Raw genomic sequence first — 20,271 nt, 5'->3', positions numbered from 1 at the left:
CATTTTGTCGTGAACCACTCAATATTTCATAGGGTTTGATAAGAAATTTCATTTTTTATTCATAGTGTTTTTATAAAATGTGTTCTCAATTTTTTTTTGTTTTTACCACCCTCTCTAAACTAATTATTTTAATAGCAACTTTTGAAAATTAAACGGTAACGTATATCTTTTATTAAGTTTTTAAATTAAGAATATTTTATTAAAAATTTAGACTGGTCGATAACCGGTTTTGAAAAATTAATTTTAAAGTTACAAGATTGAGATTTAGTTATAATATAAAAACACTATGAGAATAAAAAAAATGTAACTATTAATTAATTAAACCCGATGAGACGTCGAGTGGTTGACGATTAAAATATTATCACCCTGTATATGAGTTATGTACGAATAAAGAGAGAAAACCGTTAACGCGAATGTGAATTTCTGGTTATTCTTAGAAACAAAAACAAAACCCATCACCATCACCCATCAACAGCTAAGCTATTGTTCGTATAGAATTATTTTGAAAATGATCACCTCGCATTTAGATTGTTTCACTTGTAAAATCACAAAAAAATATGAATAAAAAAATAGCGCAAACAGGTAAACTTATGCACTTTCCTATGCTAAAACCGGCCAATTAATAATTGAATAAACTTCCATCAATGAGAGTGTGTGTTCGGTTTGTATGTACGCACACACGGTCAGTGAACGGCCGGTATCGGCCGCGGTGCTCGCACCGGCTACCGCGCTATCGTCAGTGGGCCAGTGGGCCATCGACGACGACCATCGTCCGTCACAAGGCCACCACCGCTCCCTCTCTCCCGGTCGCCTATCCAGGTGCACCCCTCTCCCGGTTTCCCCCCGGTACACCGTTCCAAATCCTTATCTCTCTCTCCGTCTATCAATCTATCTTTCTATACGGTAACCTTGTGGTCCTAACCGAAATCACAACCACCACCACCGATGACTGTGCAACGGTCATCGGTGATGGCCATCGCGATATAGCCGCATTGTCAACTTACTTACCGCCGACGACCAGTACAGTACCGTCAAAGCCGTCGAAGAAGTTACTTCCAGAAGAAGAAGAAGAACAACAACAACAACAACAAGGAATATACATTACATAAGTTCATTATAATTCATATATACAATTTTCATTGAAATTCTTTTTTTTTTTTTTGTTTAAACTTTTAAACCGTTTTTGGATTTCGTGTCTAATATTATAATACTCTAGTGTTTTGTCCGTTCCGCCGTCAAACATGTAAGCAAACCATATAATCATTTTCCATTACAAACGTTTCACGTTACGGTGGTGTTTTTTTTTTCAAACGAAATAATTATTAATTATACCAGCTAAAATATCTTCAAAATAAAATCCTAAACTAAAAATATAATACTATCATTAAGGACATTTAATTACCACGTGAAAAGCACAATGATGCAATGAAAACCATGACTGGTCGATTACCAGTGTTGGAGATACAAACCAAAGTGCGTTTGGATGTAAATAACATTACATACATAAACTACCTCGGGCTCAGTCTTAACATTTAAATGACAATAACTCGAGAAGTATTTAATATACTATCCAAAACCGGTAAACGAACAGTCATTGTCTTTTTGTTACATCATTCTGCAGGCAAATCTAATACTAAAAGTCACCTCTTAATGTTTTAATCGTTAAAAAAAATTGTACACTGTAACGTGAATAGTGTAAGTATAATAATCATCGGCGGAGATTTGGGAGGGGCAGGGGCTTGGGATTCCAAAAAAAAAACCTCAAAACTCAAACAAATTATTAGTATTATATTATAGTATTATTTTTATTATAATACCCGACTATATAGCTGTGCGATAAGGCGGTGAATATATACACACGAGACGTTATAACAACTATGGTCTCCGCCTCGGCTCGATAATCGAACACACTTGTTGTGACCTTTTTATAAAAAAAAAAAAAAAAACTACTATATTTTTTTTCAAATAAAATTAATTTGAAAAATCAAATTTAATCCTCCCCGTGTTACAGGTATTTCATAGCGGCGGCGGCGGCGGTGGTTTTACTGCTGCTGTCACCTGACCATCGGGCCAATGGGTTACAACACACCGACAACCTGCACCGAGGATACCCGGTAAATATATTAAGATTTATTATTAGTATTATTATATTATTATTATTATTATGAAACAAACGAGCCGGCCGATGCTTTTGCCACTGGAAAAAATAATCATTTTTTCGTCCATATACTTGTTTACTTCAATCAATAACATAACTACTGTCTTTCGAAACCGTCGAAGCCTTCGAGCAAGGCTCTGGCAACAAGGTTGGACAAAATCTCTATACTCTTTGCGCGCTAGTTAAAGTCAAGTTAATTAAAATTAAAAAAAAAAAATTCCTACACGGTTAAGTTTAAAGTTTCCAAAACAATTTTTTAACAAATTTTTATATCTACAAACAATAACGTTTTTCTTACATTCTCAATCGGTCTAGAAATAATATCAGTTTTTCGCTTAGCCTTGACTTACTCTCTAAAAATCATTTTATTTATATAGTTTGAATCGGTTCAATTAGATTTTTGGAAAAGTTATCTCTTCAGAGTTAATTTCTTATTTTGAAAAAGAACTCGTTAAGTTAAAAGTTAAAGGAAAAAGTAACTTTTTTTAATTTCTTACTCGTTAATGACCACTTTTGATCTTGACAACTTAATATGTAGGTATATTTATTTGAAAGAAAAATAAATTATGTCTATTGATTTGGTTATTGAGTTAAATAAAATAGTATTTGATAGTAATAGTCATTGTCGATTGAGTAGAACTCGACTGTTAACCGAATCAAGTATTAAAAGTCAATATAACAATAAAATAATTTAACATATGACGCCTTAAATTAGATAGTTAACAAGTAATATTGTCTTTCTAAAAAGGCCAAGGTCAGAAAAATTCAATAGACCATTAAACATATACATTAAAACACACTACTGTCGAATTCAATAATATCTGAGAATATGTATTATAAGAGTTGAACACTAAAATATATAACACTTAAAGAAAGTAAAAACTTTAAAACTCACTTGTCAACATTTTCCAAAAAGTTTTACAGACACTTTTAAACCCAAGGTAGAGATATTTTTATAGCGAAAAAAAGAATACTACTAACTAAACATATTATTGAGTTATGGCAGATATTAAATATTTAACCTCACAAATGAGTTAATCAAATAAAATAAAAAGAATAGGTAGTCGAGTTGAAAAATTAAAATTAATACTTTAACTTAAATTATAAGTACTTATAACCAGTTTTTTTTTTTTTTTTTTAATGAAAGGGTAGTTAAACACAGGGTAGGCACAATACTGAAACTGTGCTTCAATTTTAAGTATTATACTTTAGTCGGTTTAAACGGGCAATAAAGTTATAGTATACTAGTTTCGAGGCCGTTAAAATAAAACGAAAAATGTTCCAAATCAGTAAAAATACACATTCTCAACAACTTGAGGTTGATTTTATACCACCGCTTAGGGAGCTTTAAACTTTTACTCATGTTAAGTTTGATAAAAAGTGACTTGTTATGTTCTGACCGTGTAGTCCAATTAATATTAGTACAATTTTAGATTTTCTACAATAGATATATCCGAAACGATAAGTTAAACTTACAAGTACACAGACTATCCAGATAAAGCTTTAGAAGACTTTAACGGTTTCCAAGGCACTTTTTTGTTCTGGAACTTAACTACCAATAAAAACTACTAAGTACTATTTACTAAGTTTTTTTTGGACAAAAAACGGCCTTTGTTACGGCCTAAATCACAAATTTCTTCTACTTCCAAGTGGAACCAAATGTTCCAAGTTCAAGTTTACAAGAGAAGTTAATGCGTTAAATAGTCGGTCGGTGTAAGAGTTTTGACAATGAAAAAGTGTTACCAATAGTTTTATACTAAGCTTTGGAATACTGTGGTTAACAGTTTGGACAAGGTCTAAAACAAACAATGCCATTACTCTAATGGGTGACGGATTTGGGAATTGTTCGAGTACATTTTTAGTTTAAATATTAATAATTAACGAATACAACAAATCCAAGAATTGTGCTATCAACTGATCAACTGATACTACAATTACAATCATCCTACATATTTTAGTACTTACTGATAAGTAAACTGTGTCTTAAGGCATTTCATTTTCATATTAAATAAAGTTGTTTCTCTCCTTTATTCGTTCGTTTCTCTAAAAATGATTACACTTATTTTGGTTTTGTTTTAACCTTTGGTTGATTTTCCAACCATAACTAAATTAAACAGATACCACGTCTTACTTAATAGTAAATAAATAAAAGCTAAGAAAAATAAAATATATGGTAGAAGAAATGAAAAAAAAAAAAATGATGTTAATAACTTTAAGAGCTTATTTTGAATAGGGAAAAATACAAAATGCTACACACTTATAGTAAGAAGATAGATATAGTTGTCTTAGCTTTGCTATGAGATAACATAAAGGTAGTCTGTGTGACATTTTGTTACCGGTAAATTTTCACCTAACTCTCTTCGACTATAAGACGAAGAAAGTTGATTCTTGAGCTTATTATTAAAAAGAGCTTGTCAGGTAGATATGAAATATGAATAAAAAAAAAAATTAAAATAAATTACTTAAATTGTTTACAATTTATACAGTTGTCTATATTTTAGCTAAATTTTTCTTTAACCTAAAAGCGTGGCAAGCTACTCTAAACGTATGCATGCACTCTGTGAGATTGTTGTGTGAACCGAACTAGGTTAGGGCAAAATTAAACATTTTTTTTTTGCTGTTTAATTTTTTTTTTTTAACATTTATCATTTTGTCTGCGAATCGCGCGGTTCGTATAATAAATCATATTTCTCATCGTATTGTCTGTCTAATGAAATGACTTAATGAAATCCGCGTACGGTTATGCAATGACCCGCACGAGCGGTAAGCTACGCCTGGCAGTCTTCGGCCACCGTCATTATTATTATTATTATTAATATATTACACATATATATATATATATATATATATATACATATATTGTATACACTTATAATGTATGTATGTATATGTGGTTCAATGACAACCGGCGGCGAATGTACACGGTTGCACGCAACATCATTATAATAATATATACCTCCTATATATATATATATGTACATACGTGTATACGAATTCGGCCATTGGACTTGCAGAAGATAAAAAAATACATAATGCTACAGAAAAAAAAAATTATCCTACACAAGGTGGACATTTTATGTGGGTGAACCACTCAATATCGTATAGGGTTTAATAAGAAATTTAATTTGTATTTTTCATAACGTTTTTACGTTATACAATGTGCTATGAATTTTTCACAATTTCTTTACCCCACTCTCGACCGAGTTTGTATACACACAAACACACTCTCATCGATGAACGTTTAGTCAATTAATTGGACGGTTTTAGCCGGAAAGTGCACAAGTTTACTTGTTTACGCTATATTTAATTAATAATTTTAATTGTATAAGTGAAAAATTCTAAATACAGGGTGATCATTTAAAAAAAAAATTCTATATAAACAATAGCTTAGCTGTTATATATGGTGATGTTTTGTTTTTGTTTCTAAGAATAACCAGAAATTCGCATTCGCGTTAATGGTTTTCTCTCTTTCTTCATACATAACTGTTATACAGGGTGATCATTTAATCGTCAACCACTAAACGTCTCATTGGGTTTAATATAAATAATTCAATTTTTTATTCTCATAGTGTTTTTATATAAAAATGAAATCTCAATTTTCCACAAATTTTCCTGTAGCTATCAAATTATTTATTCTTGTATTATCTTTCGAGACTTAAACTGTAACTTTTCAAATTGGTTATATTTTTTATAAAAAAATGTTGACTCAAGCAAAAGTGGAGTGTAGCATTACTTTTATCAGCGAGCACTCTCAACCCTTTACTTCATAACTTTTAAGCTCTTATAACTTTAAAAATAGTGGTTCAAAACCAGTTATCGATCAGTTAAAATTGTTTTGTGAACTATTTTTTTAATTTAACAAGTTAGCAAAATAAATAAGATGTGTACCGTTTAAGCTTCGCAAGTTGATACTAAAAAAAACTAAGTTGAGAGGGTGGTAAAAACAAAAAAAAAATTTGTAAAAATTCAGATCACATTCTAGAAAAAGAATATGAAAAAATGTAATAAAATTTCTTATAGAACCCTATAAGATAGAGTGGCCCACGATGAATTGATCATTCTGTATATAACAATATGGTGTACATCAATTGTATACTATACATAACATGATATAACCTCCGTCGTTATTGTTAGTAAAAAAAAAACCGAAAAAATGGCCAATCATATTAATTATTATTCATTTATTTTTTTACGAATTTTTACAGCTTCGCTAAATTTTCTTTTTATGGTCACTATATTACATATTTGGTTTTCATGGTCTCACCGACCTTATATACATATATAAATATATAAAGGGGGATCGAAGGCAAACGCTGTTCTAGAGGTCACAGCCATAATAATTATTATTAGGTACTACAATTTTTTTTAAGAAATCTCGGACATGACTGGGATGTCTTAAGTAATTACTCGGTTAAGACCGCTGTCGGTTATGGCAATCAGTATAATATGTATTATGAGGATATTATGATTTGACATTTTTTCACATTAAAACGTTTCGACACGTATTACACACACACACAAGGTACCGTTTTTTATTTTATTTTTTTTCATTAAATTATCTCATCCTCTTCGGTTCGACGGAACGATAAAAATGTATTAATAATATATATAAAAAAAAACACAGTAATATTAAAATATATTCTAAACGCTTTATAATAATTTATTATCGTCGCCCGCTTGTAATGGAAAAAAAAATGGCCAAGTTTTATAAACGAAAAAAATGTGCAACACTATCATTTAAACCACTTAGTTCATCCTTGAGTAAACGAATGGAGTTGCACAAACGATACAGCTGGTTCTTTTTTTTTTTTTTAAATTGGCCGACTCGTTTTAATGTCGTTTATACGTTTATCGTATAGCCGGACAATATTGTGCTGAGTAAAGTAGTATATTATAATCTGGTTAAACAATAATGACAATTTTTTTTTATGTATGAACAAGTTTTGCTTTAAAACGGCTCTAAACGTCGAAGAATCTAAAAAGCAAACACAAGCATAAATATTTGTGTTTAAACAACAGAATATAATAATCATATTTAAAGAGAGAAACCACTTTTATTTTAAATGTATTTTATTTTACAACACAAATAAACACTATTAACTCCTGAAACGACTTAAAATTCAATAATATATTAGATTACACAATGTTAATGATAGCAGTTACTCTAAATCGTGGAACAATGTTGTTATTTTCAATACTTTACATTATTTCGGTATACATATTTTTTTTTAAAGAGATTTGTTTTATATGGTTTCAATTGCAACAAAATAATAAGTAAAAAAAAACGTTAACATATTTTTAAGTAGACAAATAAATATGTATTATTTCAACGAAAATATATTAATTAAATATACATTTCTATATCTTGCTATTTAAATAGGTTAAAATAAAAATGTATTGTTGTAATCTAAATAGAAATGAAATAGTTTCTGTTATGTCAAATTTGTCTTTATTTTGCTAGTATTTAGAATGTATTTGATAATAACGTTCAGGTTTGATCAGAATAACAAAAAATGTAATCACTCAGCCACTTTTTGGGCGAAAAACACTTGACCGTTGGCCATCAATCTGTTGGGTTTGAATCGATGAGATTAGGCTAGGTTAGGTTAGAGGAGGTTTAGAGAATCAAGTGTATCCATCTACCCACTAGCAGAGATCCGGGGGGGGGGTAAGTTAGGTTAGGTTAGGTTTCACTAAAAACCCTAAAACTCAAAATGAACGCTTTCCAAAACACTTGCATTTATTTTTTAATGAGAGTATTGTTGAAATAAAAAATAAATGTAGCTCTAATTTTGGGTTTTAAGGGTTTTAAAATCCCAAGCCCCCCTCTCGCCCAGGTCTCCGCCAATGCATTTATCACCCTACCCAAGTCCAAATGGGTTAGATAGGTTAGGTTAGGTTATTTGCCGTGAGTATATTCTGCCAAGAGGTTAGGTGTTTCAATAGCCCAGGGAACGTTTAGGGTTTTTGCTTTTGGTTGTTAACGATTTCACACCAGTGTTCGATACCAAAAAAAAAAAAAAAAAAAACAAAAAACACCGGTTTCGTTTTACACCGACCGAGCATGATATTATACTGGTGTGTTATTGTGTTAAAACTGTCGGACACTAACGCCGGCGGTGACGGTATGGTGTTATAATAATATGTGTTTTAATATATTACTGTGCATGTGTGTGTTTGTGTAAGATGACCTCGCGGCCAACATGCTTATTTCCAACGGAGACGGCCGCTGTTTATTACTACACTATTTTTCCAAAATACATAATATCAAGACGCATTGCCGTGCGCGCGCCTTTCGCCTAGCAACGTTACCGTAAACACCGAATTAACAGACCTTAACAGACACAATCCAATAACTATTGCTACTTACCGGAGTACACGTCTTGCACGTTAATTGGGTTCATAGTCTTCACACCTTTCGACCATCCGCTGCGACAGGAAGGTTGGGAAATTTAAGTCAAACACGATTAATGTTTGTTTAAAAACGTGTAAAAACAATAGGCGTACAAAAGAAATCAATAATAAAAATTAAAACAAAAAACCAGCACCTACAGTGGGGCTACATTAATTTGAAAGTTATAAAATCGCTTTTTTTGTAAAAGCTTCAATGCATATATGTAGATATAATATATATGAATATACATATAATATATGTATACATCCCAAGTGATTTTTTTTAACGCCCTACACTGGTTTACTGTTAAAATAATTACAATTTTGTAGTGTTTCTTTTTGAAAACATTTTTATTTATGTTATATTCAAATTTGTACCTTGTTTATTATTTGCTGAACCTAATCAACTTTTGAAACTTAAATGGTAACATATATTATATATTTAATTGAATTTGTAAATTAAGAATAATTTACTGAAAAAAAATTGACTGGAACCAGTTTTGAATAATCATTTCAATCAAGTCGTTTAGGTTTAAAACGGTAGGTGGAGTGCGGTTGAGATAAAAATATCTGTACTCTCCACCCTTCCTTCTGTCCTAAATTTAAATAACTCGAATATATTAAAAACTATTTTCTCAAAACTGGTTATCGACCAGTCAAAATGTTCAGAAAATCATTTTTAATTTAAAAAGTTAATTAAATATATACTTTACCGTTCGTTTCAAAAGTTGATAAAGCTCTAGAAAATACTAAAAATGATACAATTTGTATTATTGTCTAATACTGTAATATAGCATAAACAAAAATGTTTTCAAAAAAAAAAACCAAGAAATTGTAATTATTTTAAGAGTAAACTAGTGTAGGGCGTTAAAAGAATCAACCGGTATATACATTGTGATCAATCTGACGCTCATTTTCATCAGTATTTACATGGATCACCCTGTAGTTAGAAAAACTCAAGACATAAGTTAGAAAAAACTTAGCACCGTATGGTTGTATAAATTAAATAAATAATTATTTTAAAACCTTTAACCTGGTTCATGAGTTAGATAGTAGTGATGATCACAAACAAATTGTGAACTAAACACAACATTAGAGCATGCGGTCACTTATTGTTTTGATTTCTTACTTGTATCATATTACACTCATTTTGTAATAAGAATACTTCAACAATTTTTTTTCCATACTAGTAGGTGCGTGTTTTAATATATTTTTCAATATGTTGAAAACTGTTCATCTCTTATACGTAAAACAAGTATGGACCTGTTTTTTTTTCAAATGGGAACATATTATGTTTTTACTTCTATAAATATGTAGACAGCATTTTTTTTTTTAAACGTTAGCGTTTGAATTTTTTATTTCATCAATCTGTGCATTCGTTATGACTTTGTAAATATTTAAATTGTATTTGTTTGGGTATTACAACAGTAACACAGCGATTTACCATTAAATAATAATATTGACCATCGTCGATATCACTGACACCGTTACTGTGATTGAATAGGAAGACAAAAACCGCTTGTCTAACATTATCTCAAAACATTTATATATATATATATGAATCCTAAAATTGAGCCTAAAAAATAATGAAAACCAAAAAACTTAATACTTATGTGCCATAGTCATTCTAAAAATAAAAACTATTTGTTGTTGTTGTACCATAAGAACTATAAGAACTTAATTACAAATACTTTATGAAATGGAGTAATACTTGTAAAAGAATGGACAACTTTACTAAAGAAATTCAAAATTGGCTTTCTAAAATGTTTATTACTTTTACTGATTTTTTTACAACCATTACACCATTAATTAAAGCATCTGTAATTGTAATGTACACTTTTTTCATTTATATTTACATTAATACATACATGTATCTATAATTAATTGTATCTAAATTGAGTAGATCTAGGAATATAGTTTTACCTCTAGGATAAGGGTTTTTGCAAAATTTTATATTTCAAAGTCCCTAGTTAGAAGATAGAAGATAAATGTTTACTTTAGTTAAAACAACAGACAGTAGCAGCTAAATTTGACATTTTACATTGACGCCTGTTATGTTTATCACCCTGAAAGTCGTCGAGTAATTATAATAAAAATGTATTTTTATCAATTGACCTGGTGTGGCAACGGCGTTGGTCGTGCAATTAAATTACCGGCCATTGCCATTAGCGAACGTCTGGCTGTCGTTAGAACAACAGTGTTAAAACGTCAAATTGTAGCGGTTTTTCTTCATTTTTAATATTAATTTGCAAAATATTCAATCGATTTTCCAGGAAGAGCACGTGATCAAACCCAGGTCGTTGGACGTAGCGACCAGATTGTTGGGCAGCAGCAGCGGCACCGTCGTGGGTTCGTCTTCGGGCAGTTCGGTGAGTTTTCAATACCATTTCGCTAGCTTAAGTATGGTTTTTTTTTGTATTTGTAAAAACGAGCGATTTCGAAAATTCCAGTCGGACGGCAGCAGCAGCAACGTGGAAGAAGTGCCTCCAAAAGATCAGAGCAGCTCATCGGGCGGCGGCGGCGGTGGTTCGGGTTCGGGTTCCATATTGAATCTGATAGCGCCTTTGATCGGCAGCAGTAGTGGAGTGAGTAGTTAAAAAGAAAATCGATTTAAACTATAGTTAGAATCAAAAATAAAAAACTAGTTCTAGTTCTAAGTTTTAATAATTTTTTAAAACTAGTTCTGTTATCTGTTATCTGTTATCTCTTATCACTCGCATCTTATCTCTTATAATGGCGACATGGAATTTCTTGTATCCCAGCCCAATAACATAATATGTATGTTAATATAAGTTATAATACCTATTCCGAAAAACAAATCAGTAAGGTTCATAGACATGGAGTAAAAATATACAGAACTATAACATCATATAATTTACCTGAGCGACAGCGTGACTACTTTGAATAAAAATCAATATTACTTTTGTAAGTTTCTTAACACTACACAGTATAATCCTTATCAATTATTCAAGCGGATTAATAGATACATTCAAATATTAAAAATTAATATATATTTATTGACGAGTCCTGTGCACTAAACTCAATATTATATGGAACGCGTGTCGCCTGTAGTCGGCTGCCATTTTGTGAATAGTTATTGTTTTTTCCATGATATTTATTGGTTTTTCTATAATTTCTCAAATTTATGACAGAGTTACCATCATGTTGACCCTCGATTTAAGATAATGTTACAGTATTTACTTAAAACCGTGACCCAACCTAACTTTCCAAAGATTTATTAAATATATGACGGTGTTATCATCACCTAACATTTTAATGTGTATCATGGAAAAGTAACGTAGCAATTTTACTTTCCATGAAATTGATACATAAAATGGCTGCTTCCTGGGTATTCCATAATACATTGAGAGTCAAGTGGTCCTATGTCTTGTATCACATATTTGCAATAGTGAAACAAACTTGAATTAAATTCTTAATTTAAAAAACGGTAATTATATTTATAATATACTTTGCCATTTGAATTTTAAAAATTGACAGAGCTTAAGAAAAAAAAAATAAAGAGGATAAAAATGTTTAATATTGTCTAATAATTATTGTAAAATAACATCAAAATAAAAAAACTACAAAATCCCATTTTTTTAAAAGAGAAAATAGGTGTATGGCACCGCTTATCTTTATGTTTTAAAAGCAATTTTGTTATGTATGAATTTTGTGGTATGTACGCAAGCGTTGCATTAATACCGTTAACATTATGCAACGGCACAAAGATGAGAATATAATAATAATAACTCATCGGCCAAAACATCCATCAACTAAACTGTGGCAAATATTAATAATAGTAATTATATACACCTTTGAACGGGCGACTGGTGCCAAGTAAATCGATAATCGATTCGGACGGTGCGACGGTGGCCTCATACATAATACACACCGGCATGGTCATCGTTGTCGTCATTAAAGTTTTTTACATATTTTATTTCCAAACGATCAAGGATCATGATGGATATTAATCGGTTGTTGATTATTAATGGGCCGAAAGACGAAGCGTCACATGAATGACCAATACCATAGATAATAAGAGCCCTTCTCTCTCTCAGAACTGTTTCAATTCCAAACAATTACAGAATTTAATAATAGAGACTCGGATAGGATGCTTTCTTTCTGGTAAGGTTCCAATAGCTTTTTGTTTATGTACTGTTAGGTAGGTTGGGTCGTTTGGTCCAGCGAGTAGTGACATAGCTGTTTGATTTTGCGTTTCTAGTAATTCAGGTTAGGCTAGGGAGTTAGAGTAAGTCTTAGATCTTTTGAATAATGTCAGTTACTACCTTATGTTTGGAACAAATATACTTTGACCAAAAAAAGATTTATTATTTAATGACGAAAAAAATAATGGTGATTTCATAATAATTTATCGATTGGACTTGCTTCGAAGATAGAAGTTCAAAAAAAAAAAATTGGTTAAATATCATAAATAACAATTAAACACCAGAATGGTACAACTATATATAAAAAAACTATGACTTCAAATTATTTTGGTTTTTACTTAAAAGTTCTTACTGAAGTCTTGTTTACTTTTAATCTTCTACCGTGATTTTTTTGGTTAAGTTATAGTAGCCTGGCTTTTTAAGTTGAATAATAAATTAATTTTTTAAAAAAGAAAACGGCCGTTTTAAATTTACTCAGTCCATCTAGTTTTTATGACATAATCAATGTCTTACTTAATGTGCTTACTATACTTGATGATGCAAAGGTTTTCTCTTTCACTACATCAGTAATAGATTTTGAAGCCCTTCAATCAGCCTTAACTGTATTTTTGGACCTTGTCAAGCTGTGGGTCTGTAGTCAATGTTGAGGACAAGTATAAAGTGTCCTTTTTCAGATCTCGTGTACTATTTGATTACACTTATTATCTTAATGGCTCACTTTTAAGCCGAATTTTTCGAGATCAACCATTTAAGACTCCTATATACTCATCTGTCTACAGAACTCTTATCGAATATGATACTATAGTAGGCCTTACACTTTCTTGGGATTTTAAGTCGACATACTGGTAACTTTAATTGACCTTTATGCTTAGTGACTCTTTATTCTGCTCGCTCAAGTGAGTGTGATTCTGGATTACGGTTTGATAGTGTGGAATCCCATTTGATAGGTTGAGGTCAAATTAGTTGAGCCAGTTCAGGAACAGTTCAGGAGTTTTTCACTAAAATTACTACAATTGGGTAAGATTGATGCACCTCGGATTTCGAGCTTACTTGGCTCATACTAGCCCCAAATGTCGTACCAGATCCTCTGAGACATTCAATGTGTATAACAACTTCGCGTTTAAATTTCTTGAAATTGATGGTTCTTTGGTAGGGTGTATGCGATGTTGGAACAATGTCAATGCTGATGTTTGACCTTAAATTCTTTATTCATGTAATTTGATCACTGCCCCGCGCTTTCCGTATTTCTGATGTGATTATAAAACAGTTTTGTGTTATGAAATTTTATACTTTATAATTAAATAATTGATTTCCAGAGTGTCAGCGCAAGTTTATCCGGTGGAGACAGCGGATCGAGTTCGGCTGATGGTGGTGGTTCGGGCGACGGCAGTGGTGGAAGCAACTCGGGTAGCATACTTGGACTTCTCGGACCACTTTTGGGCAGCAGCAGCGGCGGTGGGGTAATGATCAGCTTAAGGGATTAAATAAAATATATATATATATCATTACTTTTTTTCACAAACACTTACAGGGAAACGGAGGAGACAGCGGGGATAGTTCCGGAGGTGGTGGCGGAGGATCGAATTTGTTGAGTCTGCTATCCGGTTTGTTGGGCAGCAGCAGCGGTGGAGGCGGTGGCGGCGGCGGCGGTGGAGATGGAAGTTCAGACGATTCGGTATCGTATTTTCGTTCGGATATTATATAATTATCGTTGCCTGTAAAAGCCACGAATTAAGCCACAACTGAATAGCCGACGGCTATTATGATAAAACGGCTCTTGTACTCAGGAATGTACGAAAGGCACCTAGCGCCATCTATCATACTAGGAGCGATTCACTCTAGTATAGTAATGGACACCTTATCATAGGCCGTTGGCACTATCCAGTCATCTTAATTCGTGGTAAAAGCTAATGCTTATGTCTCCTTGTAGTCGTCCGGCGGAAGTAACTCGGGAAGTATTTTGGGACTGATCGGACCACTGATCGGCAGCAGCAGCGGTGTGAGTATGATAAATGTTAAACTAGCGTCAGTTGTTAAGTATTCATGTGTAGTGCTTAGTAGTAATAGTAGTAGTAGTATTAGACGACAATATTTAGCGAGCTCAGCTATACTTTGTTGACGGTTGTTCTTACATAAGCGTAGAGTAGACTTTGTCACCGGCCAAAGCGGTTCGACGTCGACTTTTGTTGCCAAGTATAATATTATACTTTGTGTACTTGACTGACGTGTCTTATACACGTTCACCAATCGAGTACGTACGTATATAGAAACGAAATCACCGCACGGAATGGTAGAAAGATGCGACAATTGGAGATTCATAAATTGTTATGTCTACCCAAAGGACGAACGGAGCAAAGCGAACTCGTTGGTCGAGGACAAAGCAACGAAAGAGGGCGTGGCTATCAAGAAAAGAAGAAGCAACCATGACTTGCACAGCAATATGATACAACGCAGCTGGTACATGGAAAATCGACAGAAACGCAAGCGAGCCGAAGACGAGAAAATCAAAGATGGCGACGAACGTAGTGATGGTCCCGGGGGTCTTCAGGGTCTATACTGGAAATGGCGGGTCCGTTATTGGGTTCGTTGAGTGGCGGTAACGTAGGGGGTACTGGGCTGGATTCGGGATCGATACTGGAACTCGCAGGACCCGTGATCGGATCTTTGAGTGGTGGTGGCGGTGGAGAGGGTAGCGGCGATGGAGGGTTGGGTCTGGACTCGGGATCGATACTGGAACTCGCAGGACCCGTGATCGGATCTTTGAGTGGTGGTGGCGGTGGAGAGGGTAGTGGCGATGGAGGATCGGGTCTGGACTCGGGATCTATTCTGGAACTCGCGGGACCTCTGGTGGGATCTTTGAGTGGCGGGCAGGAAGGCGGTGGTGGTTCGGATTCGGGATCCATATTGAATTTAGCAGCTCCCTTACTGGGCCAGTCGAGTGCCGGTGGTAACGGTAGTAATACCGGCGGGGGTGGATCCGACTCTGGCGCGGTTTTGAAATTGGCCGTCCCATTACTAGGCTCTTCGAGCAACTCGGCCGGTGGAGGTGGATCAGGAGGTGGGGGTTCCGATTTGGGAACGGTGCTTAACTTGGTAGCTCCTCTGCTCGGCTCGTCCAGCCGAGGCGGTGGTGCAGCCGCGATGGGGAATGCTGCAGGATCCGGGGGCTCCGATTCAGGGTCGATACTTAACCTAGTAGCGCCTCTGTTGGCAAACCTGGCCGCGCCGCTATCGAGTTCGTCGTCAGGTATGGCACCAATGGTAAGCGGTACGACTAGTAATTGTGTTGTAAAAATGTTGTCCGAAACTACTACTACAAATATTGACGTGCAGTTACACAGGGTGTATCAAAAAGAATGATGGGGTTTCAAACGGCTGTATGTTGTGAAGTATTGGACCTACAGCGTAAATCAACTACGATTATGAAAAATCTGGTGTCAGTGGCGGTCATTCGAAACTTGACAACTCCCTCTTTCATTCGAGTCCTACCAGAGCGCTGTAGGTCGAATACTTCACAACCTACAGTCGTTTGAAACCCCACCATTGTTTTTGATACACCCTGTAGTGTAAATTCTTTAAAATAAGACGTTGAAAAGCTAAGCCTTTGTTGTAACCTATCCTTCTTCTTCGTCTCATCTCCGTATTCAAATGCTTCTATTGTGATCTCTCATTTTTGCCGAATTTTGTTCAAACTTATTGTCTTATTTCTTATGTAACGCCACACGCGGCCATCTCAAAGCTCTTAGGCCGCTTAACAAAATACTGTTTGACTCGAGTCGCGTGAAATTCCAGAGCGGCGGTAACGGTGGCGACGGCGGAGACTCCAGTGCGGGTGGCGGTTCCGATCTGGCCGGACTTTTGGGCTCCAGCAGTGGCGGTGCCAGTGGCGGTGGAGCAGGAGCAGGAGCCGGAGCTACAGTCGGAGCTACTGGCGAGACGACCGGTACCGCCGGGGCGGTAAGGAGAAGGCAGGCCTACAGACCGGTCACGTACGACGCTCTGTTGCGACAAAACCGCAAAGGAGGCGTGTTCCGGTGGTTCTAATCGCCACAGCCGCACGCGCCAGTATATAGCTAATGCACAATAGTCATATTATCAATCATCCGACCACAAGTACACCAAAACTAGATTATCGTCACTTTCAAAAACACCATACAGTAAAATTACTTAAGTCATCACAGTTTCAGTCATCACACCACGTGCACCGGTTAGTATTGAATGCGAGTGAAGAAAAACTCTGGCTAAGTTGGACAACTGCCAGTTAAAAATGATTTTTTTTTCCGATAACATAAACATAACTAGTTCATTAAGAGCCCCTAACTGTTCAACTTGACGACGAGGTAATTTTCAAAGTCCACTCCAAAAAGTTAGTTCTTATTACAAACAAACTGGTAACAAAAAAAAAATCACAGTATTCTCACAGATAAGATAAAAACCATACGGTACACATTTACTGATAACTGAAACCCTACTGAACTCAGCGTGGCCACATTATAGAAATTAAATTATTTTACAAAACATTTTACTATAATATGTTATCAAATAATTTTCATAACACATCTATGATAACAATAGAGACGACAAATGATAATACATTAAGTGATGCTCAATCCTGAAACGATAATTTTTCATAAATTATTTTCTTTCTACCAGTGGTTACTCTGAGTTGAAGAGGGTGTTGGTTTGGTTTTATCTAATCTATGGTAATATGTTCGAATTAACTTTTGACTGTTACCTTATAGTTTAAGTAAATTTCGTTCAAATAACTTTTAACCTAGTTGCATTTTTTTATAAATCTAATTCAAGTGGACGCCACAAATTTAAGCTGTTCACAAGACAACGAATATTTAGTTATATCTATAAAATATCACACATTTTACTAGTATAGTTAATTATTTTGTCTGTAGGTTAGTCGAATGCGTGTAGCACAGAATAGATATTGTATTATTGTAAGCCCGGTTTAACCGAGCGGTGTTAGTAGTCTTAGTACGCCGGTAGAGTATTAGCTAGGCAACCGAATGCACACACTAGTGACAGCATAGCCGTAGTGTTGGTTGTCTGTTTGACCGCCTGTTGAATTAGATGCAAGTATTTTTTCAATAGAGTAGTAGTGTGCACTTTAGAAACGCAGCACACAACAACCTGTTTAAAATGTTCAAGTTTATGAGAATTATTTTCAATTTGTTGATTTTTTTAGATGTTCGGTTTTAATTCTAAAATGATGGCCGTTAGAAACCTCGTGGACGCGGCTAAACAAGCTTTTAAAGCGCTACTTTTGGTTAGTAAGATTTGACTACCCTTCAAAAAAAAAAAGGATAACGTTGAGAAATTAGATTTATTTTTTTGATGAAATTTGGAGTTCATAACTTAACAGACCATATTGATTATTATTACCTATTATTATAATTTAATGATTAAAGATTGCCAAAAATTATTAGATTTTTAATTTTTTAAACATACTTGTGTTATCACTAAATTGAATTTAACAATCGAAACAAAATTTTTCAATTAAATCAGATTTAGACTATTAAACGATTACTTTCTAAAACAGACTGTTTCGAAAACCATTTTTTCAGCCGTTTGTTTTTATTGTAGGTTAGTTTAATGATTTCTGATGAGTGTATGTTGTCCTGTTATTTACTTTTCGTTAAATTGTTGTGAAAAAACCAAAAAAATATGTGACAAATTTTATTTTGTAATAATTTTTATAGACATACAATTTAAAATTGGTCTATTTTAAAAATACTCTTGCCAAACAACAGTTTTTTGTTTAATCATTTTATTTGAAATTGACAATTTATTAATAATGTCCAACGGTTTACATCAATTATTTTTTTATTTATTAAAATTCAAAAGTAATTTTTTAAAACTGGGCATCGACCAGTCTAAATTGTAATCGAATTATTCTTAATTTCAAAAGTTAAGGAAATCTAAAAGTATATTTTGAGATATCGAGTGTCTTATGTTAAAATGGACAATAAGAGGCTGGGACAACTTCCCCCTTCACCCACCAAAATTGTTTCAATTTGCACTACCGGGCTTTATTTTTGGAAAAAAATACAGAAAACAATAACAGTGATGGCGGGTAACCGAAACCTAACCTAACCGAATAAATGATAAGACAATACTGATAAGAGAAACAGCTGATAAGAGATAAGCGATATTAGCGCAGATTAGACAAGACCGCATGGTTTACTCCGTTATTGTGTGATAACTTAAACCCTCCTCGAATCAGTGTGACCGCATTATAGAATTGAAATTATTGTACTGAACATTCGTTTCACTATAGGTAATATGTTATCAAATGATTTGTATAGTATATCTGTGACAACAATGAATAGATGCATAGTTCTGAAACAAAAATTGTTACTCTGAAGGTTTTGGTCTGTTTACATTTATAGCAATTATATTGCTTTAATGGTAAATTTCTTCGTGGGGTTGTTCGAAACGTGTTTTGGATAGGTTTTTATTTTTGTTTGTATGTGACTGCTTTCAGATGAAAGTCGAAATGGTCCGTTCCTTGTTGAGGTCGACGATGACCGGATATACAACAAATGGCGACCACTAATCGACCACACTACTTGTGATACAGACCCAAAAAATTAAACACCATCGTGCAAAAAAAAAAAACAATCGTTTCTCTTCTTCGGTCACGTGTAACAAACTCAGACTCATCTTCATCATAATCATCATCATCGTCTCTGCCGTCATCGATAACGTTTATTTGTAGACAATTACTATACAATTTATGCCATAATAACAAATAAAATAATTATTATATCATTACTTTAATAGAATTACATTATGCAGTATTTTTTTTTTGTATAATGTATGTATTAATTCATATATTTTTTTTCTTGTAAATATTATTACAGTAATTTTTATAGTGCTTATAGCCAATATACATTATATACATATTATATAATTTCTACAATTATTGTTATTACTACCTAATATTTTGGAAAGCATTTTTTTTTTTTTTTGAGATAAATAATAAAATATATAGTATTAAATAGAGTTGTGTACATAGTTCGGGGGTGAATATTATTATACATTCGAGTAACTCAAAAGGTAATATATGTTTTTTTTGTTATTTTAATTTATCTAAATTGAATATTATTTGCATGTATACAAGTCGAATAGAATATTATTTTAAGAAATTTCGAATTTGTAAGAGTAATTCTAGTTTTTAGTAAATAAAATAAGTGTTAGAAGAAATGTTTTTTTAATTTTTTTATTGTATTAATATTTTGAATTAGTAGACAATATTTAGGACGTGTGTTTTCGTTTTTCAAAATGCTAATGTATTTTTAATAAGGTTTATTTTTAAAACAAATCTATATTTATTGATTAACAAAATCATAAACCCTTTCCTCTTAGCGGGGGTAGACAATTTTTCTTAATAACTCTTTTTAGGTGAAGTTTCAGGGTTGAAAATCTGATAATAAGACCAAAGGTAGATCTATAATTGAGCTAAAACATACAACAGTTTTTTCAAAAATCTTTGTTTTAGGAAAACCCGAAATAAAGTGAAAAATTACACTTTGACCGTGT

At 33.3% G+C, this 20,271-nt stretch overlaps 1 pseudogene; it reads left to right on the top strand.

Annotated features, from left to right (window-relative positions):
• Positions 1-850: 850 nt before the first annotated feature.
• On the top strand, positions 851-19,350 carry LOC126837215 (loricrin-like; annotated as a pseudogene).
• The last annotated feature ends 921 nt before the right edge of the window (positions 19,351-20,271 follow it).

The sequence above is a fragment of the Adelges cooleyi genome, unplaced genomic scaffold, assembly GCF_023614345.1.
Source record: "Adelges cooleyi isolate 19-005CV unplaced genomic scaffold, UGA_ACOO_1.1 ACOO_flye_CR_arks_rails_tigmint_CR_PRNA_247, whole genome shotgun sequence".
Classification (NCBI taxonomy): Eukaryota; Metazoa; Arthropoda; class Insecta; order Hemiptera; family Adelgidae; genus Adelges; species Adelges cooleyi.
The sequence above is the reverse complement of the archived record's forward strand: the minus strand, read 5'-3'. Positions and strand labels throughout refer to the sequence as shown.